General features: G+C 42.3%; 1 pseudogene; it reads right to left on the minus strand.

Moving 5' to 3' along the window:
• Nucleotides 1-15944: 15944 nt before the first annotated feature.
• Nucleotides 15945-16030, minus strand: LOC123323512 (annotated as a pseudogene).
• Nucleotides 16031-16615: the final 585 nt, after the last annotated feature.

Consider the following 16615-nt stretch of genomic DNA (forward strand, 5'->3'; position numbering starts at 1 on the left):
TCACCTGCTGTGTTGTATTCCATTTTGTGTCGTTAGCATGCTTTATTTATCTATTCTCTTGCTCGTGGACATTGATATTATTTCTAATCTTCCAACATTATGAATAATGCAGTGAATATTCTGGGGCCTTCCTCCTCATTTGTGTATATATGGGATCGTTTCTCTAGGCAGTAATCAAGAAATTATACATCATGGGCTAAATCTGGCTTGTTGCCTGTGTTTGTAAATCAAAGTCCATTGGAACACTGCTCCGCCCACTTCTTTGTGCTTTCATCCCATAATGACAGCGTTGAGTACTTGCCATAGAGATGATATGGACTACAAAACCTCAAATATTTACTGTCCGGCCCTTTGCAGGAAAATTGGTGACCCCTCATCGGGCATAGTACCTAGGCATGAAGTTGCTAGCTGCAGAGTGCATATCTAACAATTTGAGAGGTAGAGCCGAGTCACTCTGCAATGCACTTGTGCAAAATGATCCTCTTTCACCATGGTGCTCGATTTCCGGTGGCCCCCAGTTTTGGCCAACATTTGTCGATGTGAGACCTAAATCATTTCCCCAGACTTTTGTATGGTCCTGGGATCTCTTGTCATGTTAATTTGCATGTCTGGGATTACTAGTGAGGTTGGGCAACTTTCCAAATGTTTATCAGCTCTTGTTTTTAAATGTGTGAATTACCTGTTAATAGCCTTTCCCATTTTTTTTTCTATTGGGCTCCCTGGGTTTTCTTAGGATTCTTTCTTTATGTCATCTTTTTTTTTTTCTTTTTTTTTTTTAAGGATTTCATTTTTTAAGTAATCTCTATACCCATTGTGGGACTGGAATTCTCAACCCCAAAATCAAGAGTCACATACTCCACCGACTGAGCCAGCCAGGCGCCCCTCTTTATATAATCTTGATGCTAATCCTGTGTTGATGGGTTTTCCGCTTACTTCATAGTATAGAAATTCATGCCTTTTAATGGAGTCAGATTTGTCAGTTTCTATTATGGTGTGTGCTCATTTATTGTCGTATTTTGAAATTTTTTCCCCGTCCGGAATTTATTTTTCTGCTTTTGGGGCTTTCAAATTTTGCTTCCCAGATTTCTATCCTTAATTTACCTTTAGTATATTTTTGTAGTGTGAGATGCATCGTAACCTGCTTTTCCACATAGATCATGAATATCTTATCTTGTCCACAGAGAGATCTACATAATCATTTTAATAAACTGCATAATTGTCTATCATCATTCATTCAATTAATCTCCTCATATTTTATATTTAGGTTAGTCCAGATTTTTCCCTTTTACAAATGATCCTAAGGTGAATGTTCTTTTAAAATGAATATGTTTTGCTGTCAGAAAAACAGAAGAAAGCAGGAAACAGGGCCACTTTGAAAGATACCAACAACCTTCAAAGTATTTTTACTTTCGGAATTCATGAATTCGATGAGCATTTTTAAGTACATCCTATGAGGCAGGAACCATTTCTGGGCGCTAAAGGCTACATGGTATTTATGGGAGACTGTCCCTCAGCATCTACTCCAACTTCTTTCTGGGTGCTTTTCTGTATTGCTGAGTTTTTGAAAAATAAAAATCTGTGTCTCCCAAAGTCTCCTTGTAGCTAGACTTCTGTTCGTCTTCATCAAATAGGTGGGCTCACGTGGGACTTAGGGGCAGTGGTGAGGTGGTGGCCGTCCAGCAGCCCTAGCTGTTGCTGCCCCCAAGCCCAGCTGTGAAGAGCGAAGGCGTTTCTGAAGCAGCCTCCTAGGGCTTATTCACTAGCTTTGTGGGGGCTGGAGGCCCTATGTTGGTGGCTACGCAGCTCCTTCTGGATGACATGCAGAGAAGTGTGTTCTGGACCTCAGGGGTTGGGGAGGCATCCCCTGATTCTCTGCATTTCTGCGGGGCCAGCCAGATGTGTAGTTCTCAGAGCCATTCATGGAGGCCCAGTCCAGAGCCCGCTCCCCCATTGCTTCCATCAATTTCATAAGGATCCAATTCTTTGTTTTCTATCGCTTTCTGGTTAAACATTCGGGACTGGTTTCTGTTTCCTGCAACTGAGTCCTGTCTTAGACAACTATCTGAAGAAGGAGATGGATTATAAATAAATAATTCCCATAGAGTTTGCCAAGGGGCAATCCAGTATTGTGCTATGTGCTGTGGGATCATAGAGAAAAGACCATGTTTGCCCGCAGGTGTCAGGAAAAAGTTCACTGAGGAGGTGATTTTTTGGCTGAGTCTTAAAGGGTGATGTGAGCAGAGAGAACAGCCTGAGAAAGTCCAGAGACACGTGAGCCTACACATAGTTTGGTGTGGCTGAATCTTGGGGTGTGTGTAGTATAAAGACAACTCTCTGGTTGTGTATGGGACAGCCTGGAGAAGCTTAAAAATGTAGCCCAGGAGAACCTTAGGAAAAGGATGTGACAGATGCAAACATGAGTGAATGAATGAATGAATGAAAAAAGAAAGAAGAGGGCATGATGGATTAGAGGAAAGTCGAGGATTCCTAAGTTTTTGTCTTATAAACACCCCCTCCCTCCCTTCCGACAAAAGCTCCCGGTATTAAAACATAAACTCAATCCTAGCTGTGCTATTTTCTCTCCGTGTCCCTTATAACTGCCAGCCCATGATATTGCTGAGTAAATACTGGTTGAATGTTTGATCTGAGCTACTTGATGGTTCCTTTAAGAGTAGTTAACAATGAAGAGAATCAATGTGCTTTTCTGAGTCACCGTTTTGAAAAGATTTAAACCCTTGCTGTAGATTATTAAACATTTTTTTTCACATTTTATCTTCATGTGACTCAAGCAATAGCTCTTTCCGTGTTCCTTTATGAGTTGATCCGAAAAAGCAGTACCTTCTATGTCTCGGTTTTCCTCCCGGGTAAAATAGTCTATGCCTTTCCCTAAAGCCTTTGCTAAACCTCTCCTGCAGCAGAAAATCTAGCTCTTTCCTGTCAAAACCAACAACAACAATGGTTTCTAATGATATTAGTGCTAACACTACCTCTTTTAATAATAATGAAAAAAGAAAAGCCATAAAACCTCAGGGTCCCTTTACTCCAGACCACTTCCAAGCCCTGTTTTGAAGTTTCTGTAGTCAGAGCTGAGATTTCTTTTGAATTAAATCTACTTTTAACATTTTTTTTTAGGAGTAGAATAAGCCATACCTTTTTGTTCCTTTTTCTTAATAAATATGAAGGGACTTGATAGTTAATTAGAATGCTTGTTTTACCTCAGAGATGCCTTGGGTAAAATCAGAAAGACTTTTTTTTTTTTTTTAAAGATTTTATTTATTTGACACAGAGAGAGAGAGAGACAGCTAGAGAGGGAACACAAGCAGGGGGAGTGGGAGAGGGAGAAGCAGGCTTCCTGCTGAGTGGGGAGCCCGATGCGGGGCTCGGCTCCATCCCAGGACCCTGGGATCATGACCTGAGCCCGAGGCAGATGCTTCACCGACTGAGCCACCCAGGTGCCCCCAGAAAGACCTTTCTAAAAGATACAACCAAAACATAGAACACATTTTGAACTGACAGACAATGGAATTACCAGCCTTTTCACCCAGTGCTGTTGGGGTTCAAACAAGGGAAGGATCACTGGTTGGGAGAAATCTGTAGAAACTCGGTACAGCAAACCTTGTGCCTTGCTTTGAAGGAGGGATAGAACCTGAGAAGGGAAGGAGGATTAGCCAGAGAGGGTAATATGGAGGGCAAAGATGCAGAAGTGAAAGTGGGTGATACAATTCAAGTGACAGAAATTCGGAAGCATTTGGAGAAGGTAAGAGTTCTGATGTTGAGAGGGCACATTATTTTGTTTCCTTTTTTGCATACGAATTTGTGCTGTAGACCTGCGAGGCTGGCAGGGAAAGATTGGGACCATGTCCAGGAGCTGGCCATCACTCGGACTGCAGTTTGGATTGGATTTTCCTGTTCTTGAGCCGTTATAATGTTAGAGCAGACGGGGACCCTTAGAGATCTTTAACTACCTCCTTTTACAGATTTGGAAACTGGAGCCCAGTGAGAAAGGACTTTTTCTAACTCACAAGATGAGTCAGGCATCTGAATCTAAATAGCTCATTGAACCTTAGTGGTGAAATTAACCTGTGAAAATACTAAAAGGAGAAGTATCAGCTGGGTTATACCTTACTGTATTTCCTTTCTGGTAAAATCCCTATGTCTGGAAGGGTGTTCCTTTCTTCTTGTTGGGTCCAAGCTGTTCCACTGACTGTATAGTCCTGAGGGAGTACGTGACTATTTGTTGGCGAGGCTAGCATTTCCCTCTCATTGGTTTGTATAAATTATAGTTCTGTTCTTTTTTCTTTTTAAGATTTTATTTATTTATTTGAGCGAGAGAGACAGAGATAGTGACAGCATGAACGGGGAGGAGAGGGAGAAGCAGGCTCCCTGCCTAGCAGGAAGCCCGATGTGGGGCTCGATCCCAGGACCCTGGGATCATGACCTGAGCCGAAGGCAGACGCTTAACGACTGAGCCGCCCAGGTGTCCCTACAGGGGAGATTCTTAAGATAACTAGGAAGTCTGAGACAGATGGTCGCGACAGATGGTCAAGATGAAGAAAAGGAGTTCTTGAGACACTCAGGCACAGATGAACACAAGAAGCAAAGGCAGTTTTACGTAACCCAACTCTGTTGGTATAGAAATCAGCTCCTGGTGTATACTAATGTAGTGTTCCAAGTGCACAGTACGATAGATAGGCTTCCGTCATTCTCATGAGTCTGGAAGATGGGTTTCCACTCAGTGCAGGAAGGGATATATATGAATATGACAATGGAAAATGACAGAGGTCCGTGACAGTGAAGAGAAATGGCAGTACAAATTGAAATCAACTGCCGTTGATGTCTAAGTCTTGGACATTTGTCTCAATGACACTTAGGAAGTACAAAATCTTCTTTAAAGATAGCATTTATTTAAACATGTTAACACTACAGGACATTAGGCAATCTAGAGCTTCCTGAAAATGAGCAAAATCCTTTTGTGGGGGTGGTGGAGTGTTGTGGTTGATTCTAGACTTTGGTTTTGTCTTGATATCAGGCTTCTAACTTTGTGCCGGCCCCTTTCTATGTATATGTCGTTGGACAAGTGATTTCATTTCTCTGATCTACAGTTTCCTTGTTTGTAAAGTAGAGCTAATAATAGGATATGTCTTTGGGAATATTGTGAAGATTTCATTGGGATTATACATGTAAGTATTTAGCATCGTGTCTGGCACATAGAAAACAAAAATATGACATCTATATTCTGTTTCTCTGCTCTCTTTACTCCTATTGCTTTGTTATTTTTTTTAAGTAAAGATTTTATGTTGGGCTAACTTCTCAGGTACAGAACAGTTGTGAAGATGACACAGAGTTTCTCTATACCCTCCACGCAGCTTCTGCACATGTATGTTACTTTGTACATTTGTCAAAGCTAAGACAACATTGTTCGAATGCTATTAATTCAACTCCAGACTTCACTTGTATTTCCCTAGTTTTTCCATTAATGTCGTCTTTGTATTACAGACTCCAGTCGAGGATATCATATCATGTTGAGTTGTCCTGTCTCCTTAGATTCTGCTGATATGTGGTAATTTCTTGGTGTTTTTCATGACCTTGACATGTTTGAAGAGTACTAAGATAGACTCTCCCTCAGGTTTATATGAAAATTGGTACTAAAACTTTGCCTTTAGACACATGGCTAGAAGCTCTTATCTTTCTATTAGTGAAAAGAGACTACAAATTAAGTGAAAAGTACACTTACAATACATTTTGTAATTAGCCGTGGTAGTTAAACTATGTCTTCTCCTTGTATCAACAATTCTTAGGACTATGCTTAGCACACAGTTGGCAACTCATACTTTGTGAAGGAGGATAAATCATTGTTCCTGACTTAATTTGTTTTTTAAGATTTATTTATTTTAGAGAGAGAGAGAGTGAGTATGGGAGGGAGGGGCAGGGGGAGGGGGAAAGAGAATCTTAAGCAGAGTCTGCACAGAGCCCAACACGGGGCTCAATCTCAAGACCCTGAGATCATGACCTGAGTCAAAACCAAGATTTGGATGCCCAACTCACTGTGTCACTCACGCACCCCCTGATTTAATTGTTTATGGTACTATTTGTATTTTGAGACATCTCTATGTTGATGTAGTTTTATTTTTTTAATTAAATGATATTCCATTGGGCGCCTGGGTGGCTCAGTTGGTTAGGCGACTGCCTTCGGCTCAGGTCATGATCCTGGAGTCCCGGGATCGAGTCCCGCATCGGGCTCCCTGCTCGGCAGGGAGTCTGCTTCTCCCTCTGACCCTCCTCCCTCTCATGCTCTCTGTCTCTCATTCTCTCTCTCGCAAATAGATAAAATCTTTAAAAAAAAAAATGATATTCCATTTAATAAGCCCCCTTAAGCTTTACAAACAAGAAGCTTCTAGGTAGATTTCACTAACTCTCTCACATCTATCTTGTCTGGGTCTGCTAAGTGTAACAGACATCACGCACACACTTGATACCTGACAGAGATGATCACTGATTTCTGTATTGATTGCTACGATCTACACCTGTATGAGGAGTGACCTTAAAATGCTGCAGGAAACTGAACAGAAAATGTGATTACAAAAACCAGGAGTAGCAAGCATCATGGAAAGTCAGAACATTTTCTATGAATAATTGTACATGGCGAGTATAAGTTTAGATATGTGCACATGCGTGCGTGTGTCTCTGGGTGTTAGGAAGTTCATGGAGTCTGACTGGAAAGATACACATGCAAATGTGAAGTGATACTTTTGTTGGTAAGGGTGAGTTTGGGAGAAGAGTGGGAAATATCGGGAACCACTTTTTTACTTTTCCCCCTGCTAACCTTCTTTGTCCTAATGAGCAGAAATGAAGAAACACTTTCAAGGAATTCACCACGTAATCTCTTTAATAAACTAGAACAAATAGAACATAGATGGTTTTAAGATTTTAGGGAGTAACTGAATTTAGGATTAATGTGTTTAGTTTTTATTTTTTTAGAGATTTTATTTATTTAAAAGTGTTTGTTTTTTTTTTTTTAAATTTATATGAGAGACAGAGAGAGCACGAGCAGGGGGAGGGGTAAAGGGAGAGGGAGAAGCAGACTCCCCCGCTGAGCAGGGAGCCCGATGGGGGACTTGATCCCAGGACCCTGGGATCATGACCTGAGCTGAAGGCAGATGCTTAACCAACTGAGCCACCCAGGTGCCCTGAGATTTTATTTAGTTATTTGATATATATATATAGAGAGAGAGAGAGCACAAGCAGGGGTAGGGGTAGGGGGTGAAGCAAATTCCCCGCTGAGCCCGGAGCCCTACATGGGGCTCCATCCCAGGACACCGAGATCATGGCTTGAGCTGAATGCAGGCGTTTAACCGACTGAGCCACCTAGGCTCCCCAGGATGCATGATGTTTAGACAACTATTAGAAGACTCTCTCTATAGGGCTGCTGAATATAAATATGTACAGTATATGTAAATGTCTACCTGTTATGATTAAATGGCTTAGAGAGCCCTGTGGATTCCAGAGGGACATAGGAACAGTCAGTCCGTACTACTTCTTGTTTTTCTGTCCTAAATTAGTAAACACTGTCAGATTGAATGAGAACAAGATAGCCGAGACCCCCCGCCTCCTCCCCCATAACTGAGACCTTCTCCCAGGACCCTGTCCACATGACCCCACATATGGCAAATGGAGCCCACAGCTGGAATGTGCTTTTGTGAGGGCATCTGAGCCCATTTACTGGCTACGTGCATAGACTGGATATGGAGAGAAGCAAAAGGAATTTGGTTTCTAGTGCATTCTGTTCGTGGTGCTGCTGTGTAGTGTGTAGTCAGAGGGAGCACGGGAACTGTTATGATGCGATCTGAAGGTGAAGGCGATGGATTTGCAACAGTTAGTTCTACTTCCGCATAATTGCTGCTTTCCCCGCTTGCTTTCCCTTCCTGTGCCTATTTTCTTCTCTCCATGCCACTGCTGGACATTTCCTAACACAAAAGGCAATTAATAATGGAAGCTGTCGTTAATCCAAATAGCTTGGTAAATGATCAGCTAGTGGTTTATTAAATCTAGTTCGATTTTTTTGTTTTTTGATTCCCAAATAGCCGTAAGTAGAAGAAACGAGGCAAATAATTTACAAAGCTGATGAGTGTACAGATTCATTGATTCATCAAAGATTAATTGAGTGCCTTTTCATCTCAGACACTGTGTTGGATGTGGGAGGAAGAACGAATGGGAACGGCAGACCTAACCGCATCTGCTGTGCTCTCTGGAATGAAGTCCTCGTCAGCCCCGTAACGGGTGGTGAGGCCAAGAAAATGAGCATGTAGATCCTTCTCGTTAATTTAGCTTTCTGACAAAATGAAAATTTGATTCTGGGAGATAGAAAGTAAGACTGATACTGCTTTTAAAACGTAAAGCGACGTACAGGATAGTTCAGTCTAATTTGCTTAGTTAAATGCCATTCTGTGGAACTGATCGTGAAATTCCAAAGCTCAGTGCGGGCAGAGTTTTCATCTGTCTTCTCTTTCTGCTCCAGAGCGTGAGCTTGCCCATTATTCTTTGCTCATGAGCTAGAAAGTCTGAATACCTGACGTCCTAGTTCATGTCAGGTGCTTATTTTTTAAAGAAACTACTTAGGGCTGCGTGGTGCTTTAGGTTTTAGGGCCTCCAACTGTTGACTTTTTATAATCTTTACTAAGTGTTTGGAGAGAACAGAAAGCCCTCTGCTTGCATGCGGGGGCAAGAGTCCATTTAGGTCTCAGATCCTTTCCATCTGGGTATTTGAACAGTACTGTGATTATTAAGTATGATTATATAGATAAAAAACACTTCAAATTCTCTAAAGGGCAATAAAATGTAAGGTACATTAGACCCCCTGCAAGGCCAGACTTTTATGCAGTAGCCTCTGTATTTTAGAATACTTAGCCTTGAACCTTGAAGTTGGCAAGGAAGAATTATGGACAGGAACAGATATTACGAAGCCCATGTGTTGAAACCCGGCACTTGACATGAGAGTACCAGGGGAGCACGCTCTGAGTCTTCGAGCTTCTTTCTTTTCTTTTCCTTGAGAGAGAGAGAGAGAGAGAGAGAGAGAGCGCATGAGCAGGGGGGAGAAGGAGAAGCAAGCTCCCCGCTGAGCAGGGAGCCCGACGCGGGACTCGATCCCAGTACCCCTGAGACCATGACCCGAGCCGAAGGCAGATGCTTCCCCGACTGAGCCACCTAGGCGCCCCTGAGCTTCTTTTTAATACATACTTCTTAATAAGATTGGTAATCTGGTGGAGATGCAGCAGTTAGCAGAAAGCAGGTAGGGAAGGAAGACTATTGCAGGTAGTTTGGGTGACAGAAGAATAGACATTCGACCGCCTGACAAGGACAAAGAGAAACATGGAGACAGAACTAGAGCTTGATTACCATACAGCATAATAACTGTGGGTCTTATGGACGCCTTTGAGTCATTGAGGAAAGGTTAAATAATGTTCTGCGTCATTTGAGATGACAGGGAAGCAGGTAATACAATCTTCACCAAAGTTGTTCAGATTTCAGAGTTTGAGATGCAGACTTGAGTTATCTGGAAAGTGTACCAATGTGAAACATTGTTTTTTCCTGACAGAAAACTGAAGCATGGTTAGGGGAATATCATTATGAATTGCTCTTAGTAATGGATCTCATTAGTTGCTTTATAAAGAAATAAAACCACATGATTCCTAGCCCTGATTTTTTGACACCCCACTGTACTTCCAGTTATGCCACGAGGTATAAGGCTTATTGTGAAGCTCAAGCCAATGGCCAGTGAGCCGTGGGAGGATTGTTTGCTCACCGTGGCATGCCCTGTGTCTATCACAGTGCTTGGCACAAACTCGGCAGTCAACATTTTTGTTGAGTGCGTGTGTGTGTTTGTGTGTGATATGTATAATATACACATTGTCTTAGGGTATACAGCTGACCCTTGAATAAAACAGGTTTGAGTTGTACAAGTCCACTTTACTTTTTTAAAAATCTTTTTTTTTGATTTGAGAGAGAAAATGAGCGAGAGATAAAGCACAGGAGCAGGGACAGAGTCTGCTTCTCCCTCAAAAACAAAAACAAAAAAAAGCTTTATTAGTAATCTCCCCACCCAACATGGGGCTAGAACTCAGAACCCTGAGATCAAGAGTTGCTTTCTCTACTGACTTGACCAGCCTGGTGCCCCTAAATGGCTATTGACAAACGTCCTACCAGAGCAGTAATAGAGCGCCAAGAATAAAGCATCTGCAGCCACATTTTCTCTGTGCCTTAGGAATAGCCATAGCAAAAATGTTATGGTACTTCAGAAAAGAAATGACATTAAACAGCTTGCTGTTCATCCCATGAGCATGTCTCACTTCACTTGAGTGTGCGATAGAGGGTTACTGTGCTCTATTCTGTGGGAATTAGAATACCGGAAAACACCTCCTTGATGGGTGGAAGTGTGTTGGGTTGCATGATGGTATCTTTTCCGTTTGACAGCTCCTCATACTAAGAATGAATCATTATCCTGATGTTGAACATGTATCATCTGAGAGATTACCTGCCACTAGTAGGTGCATTAGCATGAATTGGCGCTTGGAGGATAGTCACAATGTTTGCTAACATGTCTCTTAACTCAATTTCGTTATACAGATAGGTGGGTTCCATCATTTCTTCGTTGAATTCCCACAAGTCTCTCATTAAAAATACCTGAAAACACGTATAGCAATTATATTAGAACTCCTACCTCACAATTAATTATTTCTATCCCTTTGCTTCCTTTATGGGGATGAAAATGGCACCGTGCATTTAAGTAGAATTTAGTGTCAGGATCATCAGAAATAGTAGCTCTACTGTGCTCTAGGTCTACCTAGGGTCGGGGTGGTTTGCACGGGTTCCACAGATGAGCTTCAGGATGTTGGTGTAACAACTGATCATTTGCAGAATATGAATATATACAAATGTCGGAATTTCTTTCTTGGAAGAATGTCTGTAGCTTTCATTAGAGTCTTTTCAAATTCCAAGACTCAGACTGCCTGGGTGGCTCAGCTGGGTAAGCATCGGTCTTCGGCTCAGGTCATGATCTCCGGGTTCTGGGATCGAGCCCCGGTGGGGCTCCCTGCTCAGTGGGGAGTCTGCTTCTCCCTCTGCCCCTCCCCCCTCATCCTCTCTCTCAAATAAATAAATAAAATCTTAAAAAAATCAAAGTCCAAGACTCAAAAAACACTAACAATACTACACAATCCATGCCTAGTAGAGTTTGTATTCAGTTGGGCAGTTTGAGTCCTCTTTCATGGAACTCCACTCTATCTCTGTCTTGGTCAGAGAGAAAGGATGACTTCCAATAGCTTGAGCAGAGTAGCAACCCTGAGGAAAACTGGCACCATCCCAGGTAGATCATGCTCGCTGTTCACTGTAGAATGTCCAGCCTTTACACTCCAGCACCACCCAACTCCTTTTTGAGGAGGCCTTCCATGAGAACCAGATCAGTGGCTTGCTGATGGATGCCATGTTTTCTGATTCTTACTTCTGTGCCACATAAGTCAGTGATGAAACGAATAATGGGCACGTAGCAGAGAGAGGTGTGGTTATCTCAACCAGCGGACCTATAGTTTGAAATATTCCTCTTCGGAGGGCATCACGTCATGCCCTCTCTATGTCAATGGTCCTCAAATTGGGCCACGCAGCAGTTGTGTGTATAACCAGGGTTAGCAGCAAGCTACAACCCCACCTCTTCTTCCCCATTTAAAATGTACATTTAGGATGAAAGGGAGGGAAATTCTCTTGATTACAGGGATAGTTTGGAATTGTCTTTCATTCATATTAAAAATGTTCACCCACTCTGGTGATTTATTTTTAATAAGCAATCTCATGCTAACACAAGTGTCCTGTACAGTGCTTTGGCTGCTATAAATTTCTAAAATTCCACTTATTGGGGATTTTAGTTCCTGTGTTTGTATCAGAGTCCTTTACTCTTTCAGGCCTTTGAATTTTAGATTCAAATCTGATCATGACCTTCCCTGTCTTTTCTTGGAGGAAGAAGGTTATAAGTGTAGTCTATCCACGCTTTGGGCTTGGATGGCCCGCATGGTACACAATGTAAGAGTTATATTACCTGGCCAGTTGTGGGATACAGCTTACAATTGCTCTAGGCATCCATAGATGAGAGAGCGAAATGTAGGATGAGAGTTTTTGATAATCCTGTTCATGAACCAGGTCGCTTTATTATGGAAACCACACAGCAGTTTATAGCGCAGGTTGTCACCATCCTCATTTTATTGAAGAGGGACTGAGGCTCCTCAAAGTTAACAAGATTTCCAGTGGTCGCAAAGATGGTGAATATTAGAACCAAGACTCAAGTTTCTCTGTCTCCAAAGCCAGGAGATGCATGTTTTGATGCATGATGCTATTTACCTGAATGTGGGAGTAATAGAGTTTGAAATGGGCCTTGATAAGCAAATAGGGTTTCAATAGGAAGGGTGGGGGAGGGAATTCCCATGACAGAAAGTGCATTACAGAGATGGGAATGATGACCTGGCTGGTTAGTCACAAGACCCACCTGGTTCCTGGTTTCAATGGAGACTCTGGGTTAAGGATAGGAATAAGAAGTTGGATTTTCCTTGAACTCTAAGCCATGTGGTTGAAATTTGATGGTAGAAACTACAGTAAAACTTTATTCTCTGATTTAAGTGGTAGGCTAGTGCACTGTGACAAAAATTAAGTCTTTATTTGGTTAAATCAGTTATGTGAAATGCTGTTATCCTACACAGTTTTTTTCCCTGAGAGACAGCGAGTGAGACCGAGCAGGGGTGGGGAGGAGGCGGGCGGGGGGCGGTGGGCAGGCCAGAGGGAGAGCAAGAATCTCAAGTAGGCTCCATGCTCCAGCAGGGAACAAAGGCAGGGCTCCATCTTACAACCCTGAGATAGTGACTTGATCTGAAACCAAGAGTCTGATACTTAACTGACTCAGCCACCAGGAACCCCCATTCCACACATTTAAGTGGAAAGGAATGTTGATTTATGACCTTTTAGGGATTTTAGGGGGGTAATGGGTCAGATTATTTTGTGAGATTTTGTGAGTCAGATAGCCACTACATTGAACAGAGACTCTCTAACAAAGGCTGATCTTATTTTTGGAAAATATATCTTGGGGTGCCTGGCTGGCTCAGTTGAAAGACCGTTCGACTCTTGATCTCAGGGTCATGAGAGTACTATCTCTAATTTTGTTCCATTACTGGATTTTAATCAAGAGAAACAATTGAATCAACCAACCCCTTTTAAGCTACCACTGTCTGGAAGAATGACCTAATTTACAGTTAGTTTTGTTTTTTTCTTTAATAATTTATTTATTTTAGAAAGCACATGAGTGGGTGGGAGAGGGGTAGAGGGAAAGAATCTAAAGCGGACTTCCCGCTGAATGCACAGCCTTATACAGGTCTTGATCCCATGACCCTGAGATCACCACCGGATCCAAAATCAAGAGTTGCCCACACGACAGACTGAGCCACCCAGGCACCCCTCAAGCTAGGTTTTAAATTAGAAAGGGTGTAGATAAAGAGCAGTGGTTCTCAAACTTGAGTCTACATCAGGAAGAATCACCCGAAGGTTTGTTAATACACAGTTCTTGGGACCCCACTTCCAGGGATTCCCATGCAGTAGGTCTCTGGTGCGTCCTTAGAATTTGCCTTTCTAAGAAGTACTCAGGTAATGTTAATGCTGGTTTTTGTAGGACCATAACCACTTTCCTAGGCTGATTTCTCAAAAGGACCCATCTCAGAATCAATCGGGTGAAACCAACAATTAAACCCTTAGCTGATTTATGGGAGAATTGAGTGCTTTGACAGAAATGTCCTGTGTTCAGTAAATTGAGATCAGTAATGGGGAGATCATATCTTCCATTCTTAACGGAAAACAGTTCTGTAAAATGGAAAGAAAAGAAGACTTGGGAGTCAGACTGTCTGGATTCCCATCCCAGCTGTGATTTTACTAGATGTATACCTTTGTAAGTTACATCTCTGAGCTTCAGTGTCTTAACTCCAAAACAGGTTGAATAATATGTTAGGATTGCTGGGAATATTAAATACAACAATGCAGGTTAAATTTGGACATCTGTGTTGATTCAATATTTCATCCATGTGCACTTGACTGAAGAAAATGGTACCTAAGTAGATTTTTGAAGGCGTACGTGGAATTGTGTGTCTTTACTTGTGCTTTACCTTCATCAATTTGAATATTTATTGCCCTGAAGGTTGTTCTTCTGAATCACTTTGGTATCTCTGTAATATCAGAATAATATTATTTGCCAGTTAGGATCTATGATTAGGAAATGAGTATTTCTGGGGCGCCTGGCGGGTGCAGTCAGTTAAGCATCCGACTCATGATTTTGGCTCAGGTTGTGATCTCAGCATCATGAGATCGAGCCCCGCATCGGGCTCTGTGCTCAGCGTGGAGTCCGCCAGGGATTCTCTCTCTCCCTCTCCCTCTGCGCCTCATGGTCATGCTCTCTCTCCCTCTCTAAAATAAATAAATCTTTTTTTTTTAAAAAAAAAGGAAATGAGTTATTTCTGAAATTCTCCTACAGTTGGACTCTGTTGAATTGGAATAATTTTGAAGTAGAAGGAAGGTTGCTATCATGAGGTGTCAAAGGAGTAGCTATTTTCTCTCTCATTCCTGCCCCTTTTCAGAATAAACTGAAGAAGAAAAAGGTTCCTGTGAGCCAATAGAGGCCTAAACTCTCGAGGTGTAAGATTTGCTTTTTTTCCAGGGCAAGTGCCTTAGACAGAGAGTGATGGCTGTTGAATGGCCATACGTGTTGGTTTGGACCCTGTCAGCCCCACAGTCAGAGCTCGGGTCTTGGTCTCTGAATGGATTGATGTGATCTTTGATCTGTCTTTGGGTTGTATTTGTCTGTTGGTGTGCTGCTACTTTAATAATCAGCTTGATATGTCAGTGTTCTTCCCTGAAGCCCTAAAATCTCGCTACTTAAAGTGTGGTCTCTGAGTCTCGGGTTCCACTCCAGGCTTAATGAGTCCAAATCTTCATTTAACAAGATCCCAAGATGACTCCCATGTGCATTGACGTTTGAGAAGTACACCTCTAGGTGACCCCTATAGTCCTTTGAGGTCTAATGTTTAGGATTCTAAGGAAACTTGTAAATATTTGTACTCCTGCTGTTCTCATTGCAGTTATTACTTGAATTGATCTTACTTGTGTCTCCGTTACGTTTTCTCCCCCTCTGCACCTACCACCTATCTTTTTCGATAACCAGCTCAAATGTCAACTTCTGTTGTGAATACCTTTTGTCCTATTGATTCCCATTTCATTTGTTTTTCTAAAGTAGTATGTTATCATACTGTATTCCAGTAGACAGCAATTTGCCAGCCTGGCTGTGAATTCAAATTGGCCGTACAGCTTTTAATCAAACACAGATGCCCAGTCCAGATCCATTGAATCACAAACTTTGGGGGAGGGGAGCATACATCCTAGGCATAGATATAAAAAATAATCTGCTTGGTAAGTTTGATATGCATTTCTTTTGCTTTTAAGATTTTATTTATTTATTTGACAGAGAGCGAGAGCACAAGCAGGGAGAGAGGCAGGCAGACTCCCCGCTGAGCAAAGAGCCCAATGTGGGACTCGATCTCAGGACCCTGGGATCATGACCTGAGCCGAAGGCAGACGCTTAACCAATTGAGCCACCCAGGCACCCCTGCATTTCTTTTTTTAGTTGAAGTATAATTGATATATAAAATTAGCTTCAGCTGTGCAACATCATGACAGGAAAGGAGCCCTCTCCTGGCCAGGGCCCCTCCCCATTCCCCATGTCTAGTTTCTCTCCAGGGAGGTGGGGTTGTGGGGGCATGGGAAGAGGGTTTAGTGTGAGTGGATCCCCAGAGGGAGAGTGTGCTGGGGTGGGGACGGGGGTCCCACCACTCCACATGCACTTACAAGACTGGTCTCCCAGGGAACCAAAATGTAAAAATATGCAACACTTCATCCTTGCATAGGGGCCATGCTGATCTCTGTATAGTTCCAGTGTACTGTATGTGCTGCTGAAGCGAACTTGTGTTGAGAACTTTGCAGATCTACTCTCTTAGTGACTTCCAAGCATGAGCTACCGTATTAGCTATAGTCACCGTGCTGTATATTACATCATCATGACTTAGTGATTTTATAACTGGAAATTTGTACCTTTGGCTCCCTTCAGCTATTTTGCCCAGACCCCTGCCCCTGCCTTTGGCAGTTGCCAATGTGTTCTCTCTCTATGAGTTCATTGTGGTTGTTGTTGTTGTTATCATTTTCGATGCCACATATATATGTAAGATCATATGGCATTTATCCTTTTCTGTCTGACTTAGCTTAATGCTCTCAAGGTCCATCCGTGTTGTCCCAATAGCAAGATTTCCTACTTTTCTATGCCCGATTAATATTCCATGGTGTGTGTGTGCATGTGCATGCATGTGCATGTAATCCAATTTTCCTTATCCATTCTTCCACTGATGATAGCCTCTTAGGTTGTTTCCAAATCTGTGCTATTGTAAACAGTGCTGCACTGAACATCAGGCGCAGATATCGTTTCAAATTAGTGTTTTTGTTTCTTCAGATAAGTATCTAGAAGCAGAATCGCTGAATCCTATGGTAGTTTTAG

Source organism: Neomonachus schauinslandi, chromosome X (genome assembly GCF_002201575.2).
Source record: "Neomonachus schauinslandi chromosome X, ASM220157v2, whole genome shotgun sequence".
NCBI classification, from domain to species: Eukaryota; Metazoa; Chordata; class Mammalia; order Carnivora; family Phocidae; genus Neomonachus; species Neomonachus schauinslandi.